The sequence below is a fragment of the Oncorhynchus nerka genome, linkage group LG19 (genome assembly GCF_034236695.1).
Source record: "Oncorhynchus nerka isolate Pitt River linkage group LG19, Oner_Uvic_2.0, whole genome shotgun sequence".
Taxonomy (NCBI): Eukaryota; Metazoa; Chordata; class Actinopteri; order Salmoniformes; family Salmonidae; genus Oncorhynchus; species Oncorhynchus nerka.
The window spans coordinates 34,296,544-34,314,947 of record NC_088414.1 but is presented as its reverse complement, the minus strand read 5'-3'; positions in this window follow the sequence as shown (position 1 = coordinate 34,314,947).

Sequence of the window (18,404 nt, the reverse complement as noted above, 5' to 3'; positions counted from 1 at the left end):
TACCTGTAAAAATAATTCTGGGCATTATTTATTTACCTGTCGGAGCCCACTCCACTATGTACAGTGAGGAGAACAAGTATTTGATACACTGCCGATTTTGCAGGTTTTCCTACTTACAAAGCATGTAGAGGTCTGTAATTTTTATCATAGATACACTTCAACTGTGAGTGACGGAATCTAAAACAAAAATCCAGAAAATCACATTGTATGATTTTTAAGTAATTAATTTGCATTTTATTGCATGACATAAGTATTTGATACATCAGAAAAGCAGAACTTAATATTTGCTACAGAAACCTTTGTTTGCAATTACAGAGATCATATGTTTCCTGTAGTTCTTGACCAGGTTTGCACACACTGCAGCAGTGATTTTGGCCCACTCCTCCATACAGACCTTCTCCAGATCCTTCAGGTTTCGGGGCTGTCGCTGGGCAATATGTACTTTCAGCTCCCTCCAAAGATTTTCTATTGGGTTCATGTCTGGAGACTGGCTAGGCCACTCCAGGACCTTGATGCTTCTTATGGAGCCACTCCTTAGTTGCCCTGGCTGTGTCGTTGTCATGCTGGAAGACCCAGCCACGACCCATCTTCAATGCTCCTACTGAGGGAAGGAGGTTGTTGGCCAAGATCTCGCGATACATTGCCCAATCCATCCTCCCCTCAATATGGTGCAGTCGTCCTGTCCCCTTTGCAGAAAAGCATCCCCAAAGAATGATGTTTCCACCTCCATGCTTCACGGTTGGGATGGTGTTCTTGGGGTTGTACTAATGGTTTTCTTTGAGACTGTGGTCCCAGCTCTCTTCAGGTCATTGACCAGGTCCTGCCGTGTAGTTCTGGGCTGATCCCTCACCTTCCTCGTGATCATTGATGCCCCACGAGGTGAGATCTTACATGGATACCCAGACCGAGGGTGATTGACCGTCATCTTGAACTTCTTCCATTTTCTAATAATTGCGCCAACAGTTGTTGCCTTCTCACCAAGCTGCTTGCCTATTGTCCTGTAGCCCATCACAGCCTTTTGCAGGTCTACAATTTTATCCCGGATGTTCTTACACAGCTCTCTGGTCTTGGCCATTGTGGAGAGGTTGGAGTCTGTTTGATTGAGTGTGTGGACAGGTGTATTTTATACAGGTACTGAGTTCAAACAGGTGCAGTTAATACGGGTAATGAGTGGAGAACAGGAGGGCTTCTTAAAGAAAAACTACGTGTCTGTGAGAGCCGGAATTCTTACTGGTTGGTAGGTGATCAAATCTTCAAATGAATTACTTAAAAATCATACAATGTGATTTTCTGGATTTTTGTTTTAGATTCCGTCTCTCACAGTTGAAGTGTACCTATGATAAAAATGACAGACCTCTACATGCTTTGTAAGTAGGAAAACCTTCAAAATCGGAAGTGTATCAAATACTTGTTCTCCCCACTGTATGTACTGTAGATCGCCACGTTTATCTATTTTAGACTTCTGTTTGATGATGCAACACGTGGGGTGTTCCCCTGGCTCAGTGGTGTAGTCCAGGGATTAGGCCTAGTCAATGTTTATGGAGGGCTGTCTGATCCTGCCTGTGGTCTCTGGATCCTGACAGCTGCAGGGACTGTCTACCAATTTGTAACGTGTGAATTGGAATTTGTAACATATCATACGAATTGCAAGAAAATTATTATAATAACAAACAAAATATTCAATACGAAATGGATGACATTTTAAGCAGCATTTATAAATCCTTGTGTACATTTCAGTAGACACCATGAAGCGTCATCCATCACTGGATGGAAGCCTCAGTCTGTCTACAGTCTTAGAAGACTCACTGTACTTTGGACACCAAAAGACCTACTAATTATGCTGATGATGTTAGCCCTTTAGCAGTTATAAATAGTCATTGGTGTTTCTGGAGCCCTCACAAATGCTGGTAGACATACAGTACCAGTCAAAAGTTTGGACACACCTACTCATTCCAGGGTTTGTCTTTATTTTGACTCTTTTCTACATTGTACAATAATAGTGAAGATATCAAAACTATGAAATAACACATGGAATCATGTAGTAACCAAAAAAGTGTTAAACAAATCTAAATGGATTTTAGATGTTAGATTCTTCAAAGTAGTCACCCTTTGTCTTGATGATAGCTTTGCACACTCTTGCCATTCTCTCAACCATCTTCATGAGGTAGTCACCTGGAATGCATTCCAATTAACAGGTGTGCCTTGTTAAAAGTACATTTGTGGAATTGTGTTGTGACAAGGTATACAGAAGATAGCCCTATTTGGTAAAAGACCAAGTCCATATTATGGCAAGAACAGCTCAAATAACCAAAGAGAAACAACAGTCCATCATTACTTTAAGACATGAAATGTCAGTCAATACAGTCAATACTGAACATTTCAATAAGTGCAGTCGCAAAAAACATCAAGCACTATGATGAAACTGGCTCTCATTAGAACCGCCACAGGAAAGGAAGACCCAGAGTTACCTCTGCTGCAGAGGATCAATTCATTGAGTTAACTGCACCTCAGATTGCAGCCCCCCCAAAAAGAGTTAAAGTAACAGACACATCTCAACATCAACTGTTCAGAGGAGACTGCGTGAATCAGGCCTTCATGGTCTAATTTCTGCAAAGAAACCACTACTAAAGGACACCAATAATATGAAGAGACTTGCTTGGGCCAAGAAACATGAGCAATGGACATTAGACCAATGGAAATCTGTCCTTTGGTCTGATGAGTCCAAACTTGAGATTTTTGGTTCCAACCGCCGTGTCTTTGTGAGACGCAGAGGAGGTGGACGGATGATCTCTGAATGTGTGGTTTCCAATGTGATGCATGGAGGAGGAGGTGTGATGGTGTGGGGGTGATTTGCTGGTGACACTGTCTGTGATTTATTTAGAATTCAAGGCACACTTAACCAGCATGGCTACAACAGCACTCTGCAGCGATACGCCATCCCATCTGGTTTGGGCTTAGTGGGACTATCATTTGTTTTTCAACAGAACAATGACCCAAAACACACCTCCAGGCTGTGTAAGGGCTCTTTGACCAAGGAGAGTGATGGAGTGCTGCATCAAAATGACCCGGCCACAATCACCCGACAACCCAATTGAGATGGTTTTGGATGAGTTGGACTGAAGAGTGAAGGAAAAGCAGCCAACAAGTGCTCAGCATACACTACCGTTCAAAAGTTTGGAGTCACCTAGAAATGTCCTTGTTTTTGAAAGAAAAGTACATTTTTTTGTCCATTAAAATAACATCAAATTGATCACAAGTTCAGTGTAGACATTGTTAATGTTGTAAATGACTATTGTAGCTGGAAACAGCAGATCTTTTATGGAATATCTACATAGGCATACAGAGGCCCATTATCAGCAACCATCACTTAATTAGCTAAGCCAAGTTTATAATTTTAAAATGCTAATTGATCATTAGAAAACCCTTTTGCAATTATGTTAGCACAGCTGAAAACTGTTGTTCTGATTAAAGAAGCAATAAAACTGGCCTTTAGACTCATTGAGTATCTGGAGCATCAGGATTTGTGGGTTCGATTACAAACTCAAAATGGCCAGAAACAAATAACTTTCTTCTGAAACTCGTCAGTCTAATCTTGTTCTGAGAAATGAAAGCTATTCCATGAGAGAAATTGCCAAGAAACTGAAGATCTTTTACAACGCTGCATACTACTCCCTTCACAGAACAGCACAAACTGGCTCTAACCAGAATAAATAGAGGGGTGGGAGGCCCCGGTGCTCAACTGAACAAGAGGACAAGTACATTAGAGTGTCTAGTCTGAGAAGCGGACGCCTCACAAGTCCTCAACTGGCATCTTCATTAAATAGTACCTGCAAAACCAGTCTCAACGTCAACAGTGAAGAGGCGACTCCGGATTGCTGGTCAGTTGCTGGGGACTGCTAGTCTCTGTCCAGTGATGCTGCCTACCAAGGATGGGTCTGAGGAGCTATTTGGCGTTGCAGCAAGCCTAGCTGCTAGCTAGCTGCATATCAAACTAGCAGGGTTTTCTTGAGGGCTTGATCTGTCTGCGACGCGGTTAGGCATTGTGGCTGAGACTGTGGATTGTCCCAGGTTTGTGGCTGTCTAGGTCCCTGCTGTTTGTTGTTTTCAATCTTCCCTGTGGCCTGCCCTGTCTGGAACTGCGAGGAGTAACAGCCTAACATACGTTGCTAGCTACCATGACAACGACCAAAGCCAGTGGGAGTACCGTTGAAGGCCGTGGTGTCTATCACACGTGAAGGATCTTTTAAATGAACAAAAATAGTTCTACAAGCAGTTGTTATAACAACAAGGAAATAGCTTCAAGTGTTTTGTACAAACACTGATGAATTCGACTAATAAAAGAATGGACGACCTGACCAGAGAGGTCCAGGACCTGAAGAACAGTGTGCTGTTCTACCAGGGTCAGCTCGATGGGTTGAAACTGGAGAACGGCAAGATGACAGCAATATGCAAGTCATTGAGAAAGGGCTTCAAGGGATAATCAAGGTGGAACAACATGTTTGTGGACAGAATTTCAGAATCTCCACATGAGACCTGGACAGAGTCTGAGGATAAAGTGAGAGAAATGATCTCAGAGAAACTGAAGATGGACCACAGGAAGATTGAGGTGGAGCGCGCCCACAGGACTGGAAAACCCACCACCGCACCACAGGTGATAGGCCCAGGCCAATAGTGGTCAAGTTTCTGAGGTTCAAGGACAAGATAGCTGTTCTGGAGAGAGCCAAGAACTTGAGAGGAATGTATATCTTCCTCAACGAGGACTATCATGAAGCTGTGCGCCAGAAGAGGAAAGAACTTATTCCTGCCATGAAAGATGCCAGAGCACATGGAGACATTGCTTACATCTGCTATGACAGACTCATTGTCCACCCTCCCTCCCAGAAGCCTGGAAGGAATGAGAGAGCCAAGCCTATGGGTTCGTAGCTTCAACCCCGCAGCACACACACACACACATACCAATTGATTAATGGACTGCTGAATGTATATATTTTTTATTTTGCTCTGTTTGCTGTTTTCAGTATTATGTCTATCTCTGATAAGCTACCCAGGAAAGTAAATAACCCATAATAATATATGTAGCCTTAGAAATAAGGTTAATGAAATCAGTAGCTTGCTAACATCAGATAACATTCATAAATGACCCATTTCTGATACTCACTTAGATAATTAATTTGATGATACAGCAGTAGCAGTACAAGGATATACCACCTATAGAAGAGACAGAAATGCTTATGGGGGAGGTGTTGCTGTATATATTCAGAGCCATTTCCCTGTAATGCTTAGAGAAGATCTTATGTCAGGTGTTATTGAAGTGTTGTGGTTGCAGGTTCACTTGGCACATCTAAAGCCTTTTCTTTTTGGGGTGTTGCTATAGGCCACCAAGTGCGAACATTCAGTCAGTATCTAAATAACGTGTGAAATGCTTGATAGTGTAGGTGATGTAAACAGAGAGGTCTACTTTCTTGGGGACCTGAATATTGACATGTTTTCATCAAGCTGTCCACTCAAGAGGAAGCTTACTGTAACCAGTGCCTGTAACCTGGTTCAGGTTAATAATCAACCTACCAGGGTGTTTACAGACACTACAGGAACAAGATCATTCACATGTATAGATCACATTTTCACTAATACTGTAGAACTTTGTTCTAAACCTGTATCCGTACCCATTGGATGCAGTGATCACAATATAGTGGCCATATCCAGGAAAGCCAAAGTTCCGACAGCTAGGCCAAAAATAGTGTATAAGAGATCATTCAAAAGATTTTGCTATGATTCTTATGTGGATGATGTACAAAATATTTGTTGATCTGATGTGATTAATAAGGTGCATCCAGACACTGAACTTGACTAATTTATGAAATTGCTTCTTCCAATTACTGATAAACATGCACCTGTTAAGAAACTGACTGTTAAAACTGTTAAGGCTAGATGGACTGACGAGGAATGTAAAAACTGGAGACTGGAAACTGAAAACTGTATTGTTGAAAGAGACAGGGCAAAAGGAGTGGCTAATAAGTCTGGCTGGCGGACTTACTGCAAACTGAGAAATGATGTAACTAAACTCAACAAATAGAAGAAGAAACTATTATGAAGCCAATATCAATGATTTAAAGGATGATGGAAAAAAACTTTGGAGTACTTTAAATGAAATTATGGGCAGAAAGACATCTTTTATTGAATCAGATGGCTTATTCGTCACAAAACCATTTGATGTTGCCAATTGTTTTAATCAAATCAAATGTATTTATATAGCCCTTCGTACATCAGCTGATATCTCAAAGTGCTGTACAGAAACCCAGCCTAAAACCCCAAACGGCAAGCAATGCAGGTGTAGAAGCACGGTGACTAGGAAAAACTCCCTAGAAAGGCCAAAACCTAGGAAGAAACCTAGAGAGGAACCAGGCTATGTGGGGTGGCCAGTCCTCTTCTGGCTGTGCCGGGTGGAGATTATAACAGTAACAGCACTTACAGTTGACCGGGGCAGCTCTAGCAGGGAAGAAATTTGACAAACTGACTTGTTGGAAAGGTGGCATCCTATGACGGTGCCACATTTTAAAGTCACTGATCTCTTCAGTAAGGCCATTTTACTGCCAATGTTTGTCTATGGAGATTGCATGGCTGTGTGCTCTGTTTTATACACCTGTCAGCAACGGGTGTGGCTAAAATAGATGAATACACTACCTTGAAGGGTTGTCCACATACTTTTGTATAAATAGTGTATATTGCGTTATTTTATGGCTGATTATGACACCTACATAAGAGTCTCAAAACCAACACTTGTTTTTTCTTGTCAAGATATTTATTTTTGTTTTTCTAAAATGCTTTGTTGTTGTAATGAATGTTTAAAAAAAATGTTTTCATAATATTTTAAATAACTTTAAGAAATGACACTGTCATCAAGTATTATGACCATCCTATGTCACTTTACTTGGACCCCAAAAAATGCACTTTATGACACTCTCAAGAAGCATTATGATCATCATATAAGCCAGATAGTCCTATTGCATACATGTCCTTATATCAGACATCAGTCAAAAAGAGGGGTTCTTGAACTGCTCCTGAAATCAATGTGTGCACAATTACAATGAATAATATGGTCAATTAAATTTAAAAAAATGTATATAACATAAGCATACTATTGATATAGGCTACGGTGTAATGGAATGTTTTGCCTTGTGTGGTAGGTTTTGACACTCTTATGTACGTGTCATAACCAGCCATAAAATAACTCCATATATGTCACGACAGGTGTAAATATATGTGTCATGACAGTGTTATGACCATATAACAGGTTATGACACGTGATGTCAGCTATTATGACAGATTATGACATGGTTATGACTGTGTCAGAACGTGTTATGATGCTGGGTGTCAAATAAAGCATTTCAAGCAGAAAGGGACTGGCAACTGTTTGTTATAGAAGTCTATGCTGCCAACTCAAAGGTAACTGGTAGTCATGGAAATGGTCGCAGTACATACATTTGTTGCATGATGGGAGCTAAAGTCGCCCACAGCCCCTGGGAGTGCCAGCCCAGGCCACAGTCTCCCACAACCCTCTGGGAGTCTCAGACCCAGGCCACAGTCTCCTACAGCCCCCTGGAAGTCCCAGGCCCAGGCCACAGTCTCATACAGCCTCCTGGGAGTGCCACGCCCAGGCCACAGTCTCCTACAGTTCCCTGGAAGTCCTAGGCCCAGCTCACAGTCTCCTACACTTCCCTGGAAGTCCCAGGCCCAGCTCACAGTCTCCTACAGTCCCCTGGAAGTCCCAGGCCACTGTCTCCTACAGTCCCCTGGAAGTCCCATGCCCAGCCCACAGTCTCCTACGGTCTCCTGGAAGTCCCAGGCCACTGCCTCCTACAGTCCCATGGAAGTCCCACGCCACAGTCTCCTACAGTCCCCTGGAAGTCCCAGGCCACTGCCTCCTACAGTCCCATGGAAGTCCCACGCCACAGTCCCCTGGAAGTCCCTGGCCCAGCCCACAGTCTCCTACAGTCCCCTGGAAGTCCCATGCCCAGGCCACAGTCTCCTACAGCCAACTGGGAGTGCCAGGCTCTGGGCCACAGTCTCTCACTGACCTTGACCCCCAAACGTAGCTCTGTTTCCCAGGCTTCCTTACATTCAAGTGATAAATGAGACTTGGAAGGATGACATGGCACAACTTTAGCTTCAGAAATGCTATACAACCTGAAGCCAACAGGGCTCCATAATACTAGCCACTGTATTTGTCTCATAGTTCACTCTGGTTTTAGCTAATACATTGGAGAAGCTATAGTCCTCAGTGACAGCAACAGGTGTAGTTTCAGGTGGAGTTTAGCCTTTTTGTAAATGATGTTTTAGCCTGGAAGTTGTATTAACACCTTAGTTCTGATAGTAATAGAATCATGGCTTAATACAGTAACTCTCATCTAGAGAAAGAGTTACTCAGTTACTGAATGGTGTTGTGTGCTGCCGTGGCACGTTGTCTTATGTGAGTTAATATAATGTTAAGGTTTGACCTTCAGACGATGTTCATTGAGACATGAGTTTTGTGGCAAAGTCTTGTTTGTTATTGTGGCTTTATGTGCAATAGATATGGAAATTTGGAAATGAGTTACTCAGAAAAATAGTAGTTCACCATTTGTTATGCTTTTGCCTTGAGTTTTCTCAACAATAAAGTTGGTGTTAGGTAGGGATAGGGCATTGTTGTACCAGTATGAATGCCTCTTTGGTCTAAATCTGTTTCTTGTTCATTTCTCTAATCATTTTTGCTGTTATGCTCTTCACCTCTGTTATGCACAAGACATACATTCCATATTAACATTCTTTCCAGAGATCTTGGGCATTTTGTAGCACCAGTTTTATGTTATTCAATTTACAAAGTGAATAAAACATTATGATGATCATTATGATCGATCATATCAAATGAAATGTATTTATATAGCCCTTCGTACATCAGCTGATATCTCAAAGTGCTGTACAGAAACCTAGCCTAAAACCCCAAACAGCAAGCAATGCAGGTGTTGAAGCACGTTGGCTAGGGAAAATCTCCCTAGAAAGGCCAAAACCTAGGAAAAAACCTAGAGAGGAACCAAGCTATGAGGTGTGGCCAGTCCTCTTCTGGCTGTGCCGGGTGGAGAATATAACAGAACATGGCCAAGATGTTCAAATGTTCATAAATGACCAGCATGGTCAAATAATAGGTCTGGGACAGGTAGCACGTCTGATGAACAGGTCAGGATTCAATAGCCGCAGGCAGAACAGTTGAAACTGGAGCAGCAGCACGGCCAGGTGGACTGGGGACAGCAAGGAGTCATCATGCCAAGTAGTCCTGAGGCATGGTCCTAGGGCTCAGGTCCTCCGAGAAAGAAAGAGAGAATTAGAGAGAGCATACTTAAATTCACACAGGACACCGGATAAGACAGGAGAAGTACTCCAGATATAACAGACTGACCCTAGCCCCCCGACACAAACTACTGCAGCATAAATACTGGAGGCTGAGACAGGAGGGGTCAGGAGACACTGTGGCCCCATTCGATGATACCCCCGGCCAGGGCCAAACAGGAAGGATATAACCCCACCCACTTTGCCAAAGCACAACCCCCACACCATTAGAGGGATATCTTCAACCACCAACATACCATCCTGAGACAAGGCCGAGTATAGCCCATAAAGATCTCTGCCATGGCACAACCCAAGGGGGGGCACCAACTCAGACAGGAAGATCACATCAGTGACTCAACCCACTCAAGTGACACACCCCACCTAGGGACGGCATGAGACGACTGTACAACCATTAAGATTACTTGTCAGATTCAACAAGATCTCTCTGTTTCTTGGGACCTAGAACAAGCATCTCTGTTTTGTCCGAGTTTAAAGTAGAAAGTTTGCAGCCATCCACTTCCTTATGTCTGAAACACAGGCTTCTAGCGAGGGCAATTTTGGGGCTTCACCATGTTTCATTGAAATGTACAGCTGTGTGTCATCCGCATAGCAGTGAATGTTAACATTATGTTTTCGAATGACATCCCCAAGAGGTCAAATATTTAGTGAAAACAATAGTGGTCCTAAAACAGAACCTTGAGGAACACCGAAATGTACTGTTGATTTGTCAGAGGACAAACCATTCACAGAGACAAACTGATATCTTTCCGACAGATAATATATCTAAACCAGGCCAGAACTTGTCCGTGTAGACCAATTTGGGTTTCCAATCTCTCCAAAAGAATGTGGTGATCGATGGTATCAAAAGCACCACTAAGGTCTAGGAGCACGAGGACAGATGCAGAGCCTCGGTCTGACGCCATTAAAAGGTAATTTACCACTTTCACAAGTGCAGTCTCGGTGCTATGATGGGGTCTAAAACCAGATTGAAGCATTTCGTATACATTGTTTGTCTTCAGGAAGGCAGTGAGTTGCTGCGCAACAGCTTTTTCTAAAAATGTTGAGAGGAATGGAAGATTCGATATAGGCCAATTTAGTTTTTTATATTTTCTGGGTCAAGGTTTGGCTTTTTCAAGAGAGACTTTATTACTGCCACTTTTAGTGAGTTTGGTACACATCCGGTGGATAGAGAGCTGTTTATTATGTTCAACATAGGAGGGCCAAGCACAGGAAGCAGCTCTTTCAGTAGTTTAGTTGGAATTGGGTTCAGTATGCAGCTTGAAGGTTTAGAGGCCATGATTATTTTCATCATTGTGTCAAAAGATATAGTACTAAAACACTTGAGTGTCTCTCTTGATCCTAGGTCCTGGCAGAGTTGTGCAGACTCAGGACAACTAAGCTTTGGAGGAATACGTAGATTTAAAGAGGAGTCTGTAATTTTCTTTCTAATGATCATGATCTTTTCCTCAAAGAAGTTCATGAATTTATTACTGCTGAAGTGAAAGCCATCCTCTCTTGGGGAATGTTGCTTTTTAGTTAGCTTTGCGACAGTATCAAAAATACATTTCGGATTGTTCTTATTTTCCTCAATTAAGTTGGAAAAATAGGATGATCGAGCAGCAGTAAGGGCTCTTCGATACTGCACGGTACTGTCTTTCCAAGCTAGTCGGAAGACTTTCAGTTTGGTGTGGCGCCATTTCCGTTCCAATTTTCTGGAAGCTTGCTTCAGAGCTCGGGTATTTTCTGTATACCAGGGAGCTAGTTTCTTATGAGAAATTTTTTTATTTTTTAGGGGTGCAACTGCATCTAGGTTATTGCGCAAGGTTAAATTGAGTTCCTCAGTTAGGTGGTTAACTGATTTTTGTCCTCTGACGTCCTTGGGTAGGCAGAGGGAGTCTGGAAGGGCATCAAGGAATCTTTGTGTTGTCTGTGAATTTATAGCACGACTTTTGATGTTCCTTGGTTGGGGTCTGAGCAGATTATTTGTTGTAATTGTAAACGGAATAAAATGGTGGTCCGATAGTCCAGGATTATGAGGAAAAATATTAAGATCCACAACATTTATTCCATGGGACAAAACTAGGTCCAGAGTATGACTGTGACAATGAGTAGGTCCAGAGACATGATGGACAAAACCCACTGAGTTGATGATGGCTCCGAAAGCCTTTTGGAGTGGGTCTGTGGACTTTTCCATGTGAATATTAAAGTCACCAAAAATGATAATATTATCTGCTATGACTACAAGGTCCGATAGGAATTCAGGGAACTCAATGAGGAACGCTGTATATGGCCCAGGAGGCCTGTAAACAGTAGCTATAAAAAGTGATTGAGTAGGCTGCATATATTTCATGACTAGAAGCTCAAAAGACGAAAACATATATTTTTTGTTTTTTGTCAATTGAAATTTGCTATCATAAATGTTAGCAACACCTCCGCCTTTGCGATGGATATGGTCACTAATGTAACCAGGAGGTGAGGCCTCATTTAACACAGTAAATTCATCAGGCTTAAGCAATGTTTCAGTCAAGCCAATCACATCAAGATTATGATCAGTGATTAGTTCATTGACTATAATTGCCTTTGAAGTAAGGGATCTAACATTAAGTAGCCCTATTTTGAGATGTGAGGTATCACAATCTCTTTCAATATAATGACAGGAATGGAGGAGTTCTTTATCCTAGTGCTAATGCGAACACCGCCATGTTTAGTTTTGCCCAACTCAGATCGAGGCACAGACACAGTCTCAATGGTGATAGCTAAGCTGACTACACTGACTGTGCTAGTGGCAGACTCCACTAAGCTGGCAGGCTGGCTAACAGCCTGCTGCCTGGCCTGTACCCTATTTCATTGTGGAGCTAGAGGAGTTAGAGCCCTGTCTATGTTGGTAGATAAGATAAGAGCACCCCTCCAGCTAGGATGGAGTCCGTCACTCCTTAGCAGGCCAGGCTTGGTCCTGTTTGTGGGTGAGTCCCAGAAAGAGGGCCAATTATCTACAAATTCTATCTTTTGGGAGGGGCAGAAAACAGTTTTCAACCAGCGATTGAGTTGTGAAACTCTGCTGTAGAGCTCATCACTCTCCCTAACTGGGAGGGGGCCAGAGACAATTACTCGATGCCGACACATCTTTCTAGCTGATTTACACGCTGAAGTTATGTTGCACTTGTAAGGTTGGCAACAACAAAGTAAGGTTGGCAACAAAACGCACAAAACACACAGCAACATGTTAACAAGTCTGCAAGTTGTGAACGGAAATGGCGTCAAAAAAAGTCAGAGCAACCCTCCAGCCACTGCAGCCACAGAGAAGGGCGAGGGAGAGAGGGATCTCTCCCCATCATATGTTGAGTTGAACCTTACTTACTTTCTCTCTCTCTCTCTCTCTCTCTCTCTCTCCATTTTTCCCTCTTTCTCTCTCTCCATTTTTCCCTCTTTCTCTCTATCCATTTTTCCCTCTTTCCTTATCACTATCTCTCCTTCCCTCAGACTGTCCTTTCTCTAGGTCCTTCCCTCATACTCTCCTCTCTCTAGGTTCAGTAATTCCCTCAGACTCTCCTCTTTGCATGTTCAGTCCTTCCCTCAGACTGTCCTCTCTCTAGGTCCTTCCCTCAGACTCTCCTCTTTGCATGTTCAGTCCTTCCCTCAGACTGTCCTCTCTCTAGGTCCTTCCCTCAGACTCTCATCTCTCTAGGTTCAGTAATTCCCTCAGACTCTCCTCTTTGCATGTTCAGTCCTTCCCTCAGACTCTCCTCGATCAATCCAAAATGTATTTTGATACTGTCGCAAAGCTAACTAAAAAGCAACATTCCCCAAGAGAGGATGGCTTTCACTTCAGCAGTAATAAATTCATGAACTTCTTTGAGGAAAAGATCATGATCATTAGAAAGAAAATTACAGACTCCTCTTTAAATCTACGTATTCCTCCAAAGCTTAGTTGTCCTGAGTCTGCACAACTCTGCCAGGACCTAGGATCAAGAGAGACACTCAAGTGTTTTAGTACTATATCTTTTGACACAATGATGAAAATAATCATGGCCTCTAAACCTTCAAGCTGCATACTGAACCCAATTCCAACTAAACTACTGAAAGAACTGCTTCCTGTGCTTGGCCCTCCTATGTTGAACATAATAAACAGCTCTCTATCCACCGGATGTGTACCAAACTCACTAAAAGTGGCAGTAATAAAGTCTCTCTTGAAAAAGCCAAACCTTGACCCAGAAAATATAAAAACTAAATTGGCCTATATCGAATCTTCCATTCCTCTCAACATTTTTAGAAAAAGCTGTTGCGCAGCAACTTACTGCCTTCCTGAAGACAAACAATGTAAACAAAATGCTTCAATCTGGTTTTAGACCCCATCATAGCACCGAGACTACACTTGTGAAGGTGGTAAATTACCTTTTAATGGCGTCAGACCGAGGCTCTGCATCTGTCCTCGTGCTCCTAGACCTTAGTGCTGCTTTTGATACCATCGATCACCACATTATTTTGGAGAGATTGGAAACCCAAATTGGTCTACACGGACAAGTTCTGGCCTGGTTTAGATATATTATCTGTCGGAAAGATATCAGTTTGTCTCTGTGAATGGTTTGTCCTCTGACAAATCAACAGTACATTTCGGTGTTCCTCAAGGTTCCGTTTTAGGACCACTATTGTTTTCACTATATATTTGACCTCTTGGGGATGTCATTCGAAAACATAATGTTAACTTTCACTGCTATGCGGATGACACACAGCTGTACATTTCAATGAAACACGGTGAAGCCCCAAAATTGCCCTCGCTAGAAGCCTGTGTTTCAGACATAAGGAAGTGGATGGCTGCAAACTTTCTGCTTTTAAACTCGGACAAAACAGAGATGCTTGTTCTAGGTCCCAAGAAACAAAGAGATCTTCTGTTGAATCTGACAATTAACCTTGATGGTTGTACAGTCGTCTCAAATAAAACTGTGAAGGACCTCGGCGTTACTCTGGACCCTGATCTCTCTTTTGACGAACATATCAAGACTGTTTCAAGGACAGCTTTTTTCCATCTACATAACATTGCAAAAATCTGAAACTTTCTGTCCAAAAATGATGCAGAAAAATTAATCCATGCTTTTGTTGCTTCTAGGTTAAACTACTGCAATGCTCTACTCTCCGGCTAATCAGATAAAGCACTAAATAAACTGCTAGAATCCTGACTAGAGCCAAAAAATGTGATTATATTACTCCAGTGCTAGCCTCCCTACACTGGCTTCCTGTTAAGGCAAGGGTTGATTTCAAGGTTTTACTGCTAACCTACAAAGCATTACATGGGCTTGCTCCTACCTATCTTTCTGATTTGGTCCCTGCCGTACATACCTACACATACGCTACGGTCACAAGATGCAGGCCTCCTAATTGTCCCTAGAATTTCTAAGCAAACAGCTGGAGGCAGGGCTTTCTCCTATAGAGCTCCATTTTTATGGAATGGTCTGCCGACCCATGTGAGAGACACAGACTCGGTCTCAACCTTTAAGTCTTTACTGAAGACTCATCTCTTCAGTAGGTCATATGATTGAGTATAGTCTGGCCCAGGAGTGTGAAGGTGAACGGAAAGGCTCTGGAGCAACGAACCGCCCTTGCTGTCTCTGCCTGGCCGGTTACCCTCTCTCCACTGGGATTCTCTGCCTCTAACCCTATTACAGGGGCTGAGTCACTGGTTTACTGGTGCTCTTTCATGCCGTCCCTAGGAGGGGTGCGTCACTTGAGTGGGTTGAGTCACTGACGTGATCTTACTGTCTGGGTTGGTTCCCCCCTTGGGTTGTGTCGTGGGGAGATCTTTGTGGGCTATACTCGGCCTTGTCTCAGGGTGGTAAGTTGGTGGTTGAAGATATCCCTCTAGTGGTGTGGGGGCTGTGCTTTGGCAAAGTGGGTGGGGTTATATTCCTCCTGTTTGGCCCTGTCCGGGGGTATCATCGGATGGGGCCACAGTGTCTCCTGACCCCTCCTGTCTCAGCCTCCAGTGTTTATGCTGCAGTAGTTTATGTGTCGGGGGGCTAGGGTCAGTTTGTTATATCTGGAGTACTTCCGGTGTCCTGTGTGAATTTAAGTATGCTCTCTCTAATTCTCTTTCTTTCTTTCTTTCTCTATCTCGGAGGACCTGAGCCCTAGGACCATGCCTCAGGACTACCTGGCATGATGACTCCTTGCTGTCCCCAGTCCACCTGACCGTGCTGCTGATCCAGTTTCAACTGTTCTGCCTGCGGCTATGGAACCCTGACCTGTTCACCGGACGTGCTACTTGTCCCAGACCTGCTGTTTTCAACTCTCTAGAGACAGCAGGAGTGGTAGAGATACTCTCAATGATCGGCTATGAAAAGCCAACTGACATTTACTCCTGAGGTGCTGACCTGTTGCACCCTCTACAACCCCTGTGATTATTATTATTCGACCATGCTGGTCATTTATGAACATTTGAACATCTTGGCCATGTTCTGTTATAATCTCCACCCGGCACAGACAGAAGAGGACTGGCCACCTTCTCATAGCCTGGTTCCACTCTAGGTTTCTTCCTAGGTTTTGGCCTTTCTAGGGAGTTTTTCCTAGCCACCGTGCTTCTACATCTGCATTGCTTGCTGTTTGGGGTTTTAGGCTGGGTTTCTATACAGCACTTTGAGATATCAGTTGATGTAAAAAGGGCTTTATATATACATTTGATTTGAATGGCACTAACCCTCACCCTCCGATCCAACAGGTCCCAGATGTGCTCAATGGGATTGAGATGCAGAACACTGACATTCCTGTCTTGCAGGAAATCACGCACAGAAAGAGCAATATGGCTGGTGGCATTGTCATGCTAGAGGGTCATGTCAGGATGAGCCTGCAGAACAGGTAACACATGAGGGAGGAGGATGTCTTCAATGTAATGCACAGCGTTAAGATTGCCACGAATGACAACAAGCTCAGTCCGATGATGCTGTGACACACCGCCCCAGACCATGATGGACCCTCCACCTCCAAATCGATCCCGCTCCAGAGTACAGGCCTCGGTGTAACACTCATTCCTTCGACGATTAACGCGAATCCAACCATCACCCATGGCGAGACAAAACCGTGACTCGTCAGTGAAGGGCACTTTTTGCCAGTCCTGTCTGGTTCGGCGACGGTGGGTTTGTGCCCACAGGCAACGTTATTGCTGGTGATGTCTGGTGAGAACCTGCCTTACAGCAGGCCTACAAGTCCTCAGTTCAGCCTCTTTCAGCCTATTGCGGACAGTCTGAGCACTGATGGAGCATTCTTGGTGGAACTGGGGCAGTTGTTGTTGCCATCCTGTGAGGTTCGGATGTACCGATCCTGTGCAGGTGTTGTTACATGTGGTCTGCCACTGCGAGGACAATCAGCTGTCTTAGGCGTTTCACAGTACGGACATTTCAATGTATTGCCCTGGCCACATCTGCAGGCCTCATGCCTCCTTGCAGAATGCCTAATGCACGTTCACGCAGATGAGCAGGGACCCTGGGCATCTTTATTTTGGTGTTTTTCTGTGACCTTAATTGCCTACCGTCTGTAAGCTGTTAGTGTCTTAACGACTGTTCCGCAGGTGCATGTTCATTAATTGTTTATGGTTCATTGAACAAGCATGGGAAAGTGTTTAAACCCTTTACAATGAAGATCTGTGAATTTATTTGGATTTTTACCAGTTATCTTTGAAAGACAGGGTCCTGAAAAAGGGACGTCCATTTTTTTGCTGAGTTTATATGCATCACTGTCTGCAGTTTATGATTTGCAATGTTTGGTCACTAGTTCCACTACACTGAGAGTAGTTAAGCTAAAGCACTCGTATTAGGACTTTTAAAAAGTGCTTTTTATTCTCATTGATTAGGGCACAAGGAGCAAAGCCTACCTCTCATACCCACTCAGGCAACTTTTGTTTTGGAAAAAGAAAATAAATAAAGTACTTGGGGAAGGAATTTGGTGTCAGATGTTGCTGATTGTGAATGTTGCCGATGCCATCTATTTTATGTCACTAGTTCCGCCCAACTCTCTTGCCTACTGAGTTGTGTGATCATCGCTGTCAAATGTCAGGTTTTGGGGTCAAGTCACTAAATCAATTTTCACTACTTGCAGATGTAAAGTATCTTGGGGTATCGTCCGGAATGTATTAGTGTGTTCTGGCCAAGACAGCGTGGGGGGGAACTGAGGCTAGAGGAGACTAAATTAATGTATTAGTGTGTTCAGGCCAAGACAGCGTGTGGGGAACTGAGGCTAGAGGAGACTAAATGATGAAGTACTACATTAGATATTGTTCTTCCTCCACTGGTCAAATCCAACTGTGGAGAAGAATAGAGCAGGCTGTAGTAGAGGGTGTAAGTTGAGAGGTTCAGCATCCGGTAGAACATTACCGTATTAGAACATATGGGATATAGAGGGACAATGAGATAAATCTCAATTCATCACGTTAGTGTCATATGCATGCCAAGTAGCATGTGGAATGCTCTGGTTGTGAGTAGCAGAGAGTTGGAGTAATGTACAGATGGAGATGCAGAGTGATATCTAGTGATAGGCATCTCAACTGAATAAAGTGTTTGAGCACAACTGTTCTCATGTTCTCCTGGTTCTTACTCTTACTGTACTTACTGTTAGTTGCGGTCATTCTATACTTGCCCATAATCTCCCACCTATACAATAGCTTCCATTTTCCCAACCCATGCATCGCACACTATCTCTACCTCTTTTGCAGTACTCATTCCTCTGGTAGTTTGAATCTTACCGGTTTAAAAATTATTATTATTTTTATTATTTTTTAAACGAGCCCACCCCTTCAGTCTTCTGAAGATAACGTGGAAAGGAAAGGTCATGGGATTGCCTCTGGTGCAAGGCTTCAACAAGAGCATGAGGTGTTTGGCTCTGAAGATATCTGACCCCATCCGTGTCCTCGATCACAGTGTAAGTTAGACCCACTTGTCATCAGACACGTTTTCGACTAGTAGATACAAGGATGCATTTGATTTATTGACGTGATTAGTCATAATTCCTGGTCTTGAACTCCTTGCAAGTTTCCAACTTTCACGCTTTAAATAACTAGGCAG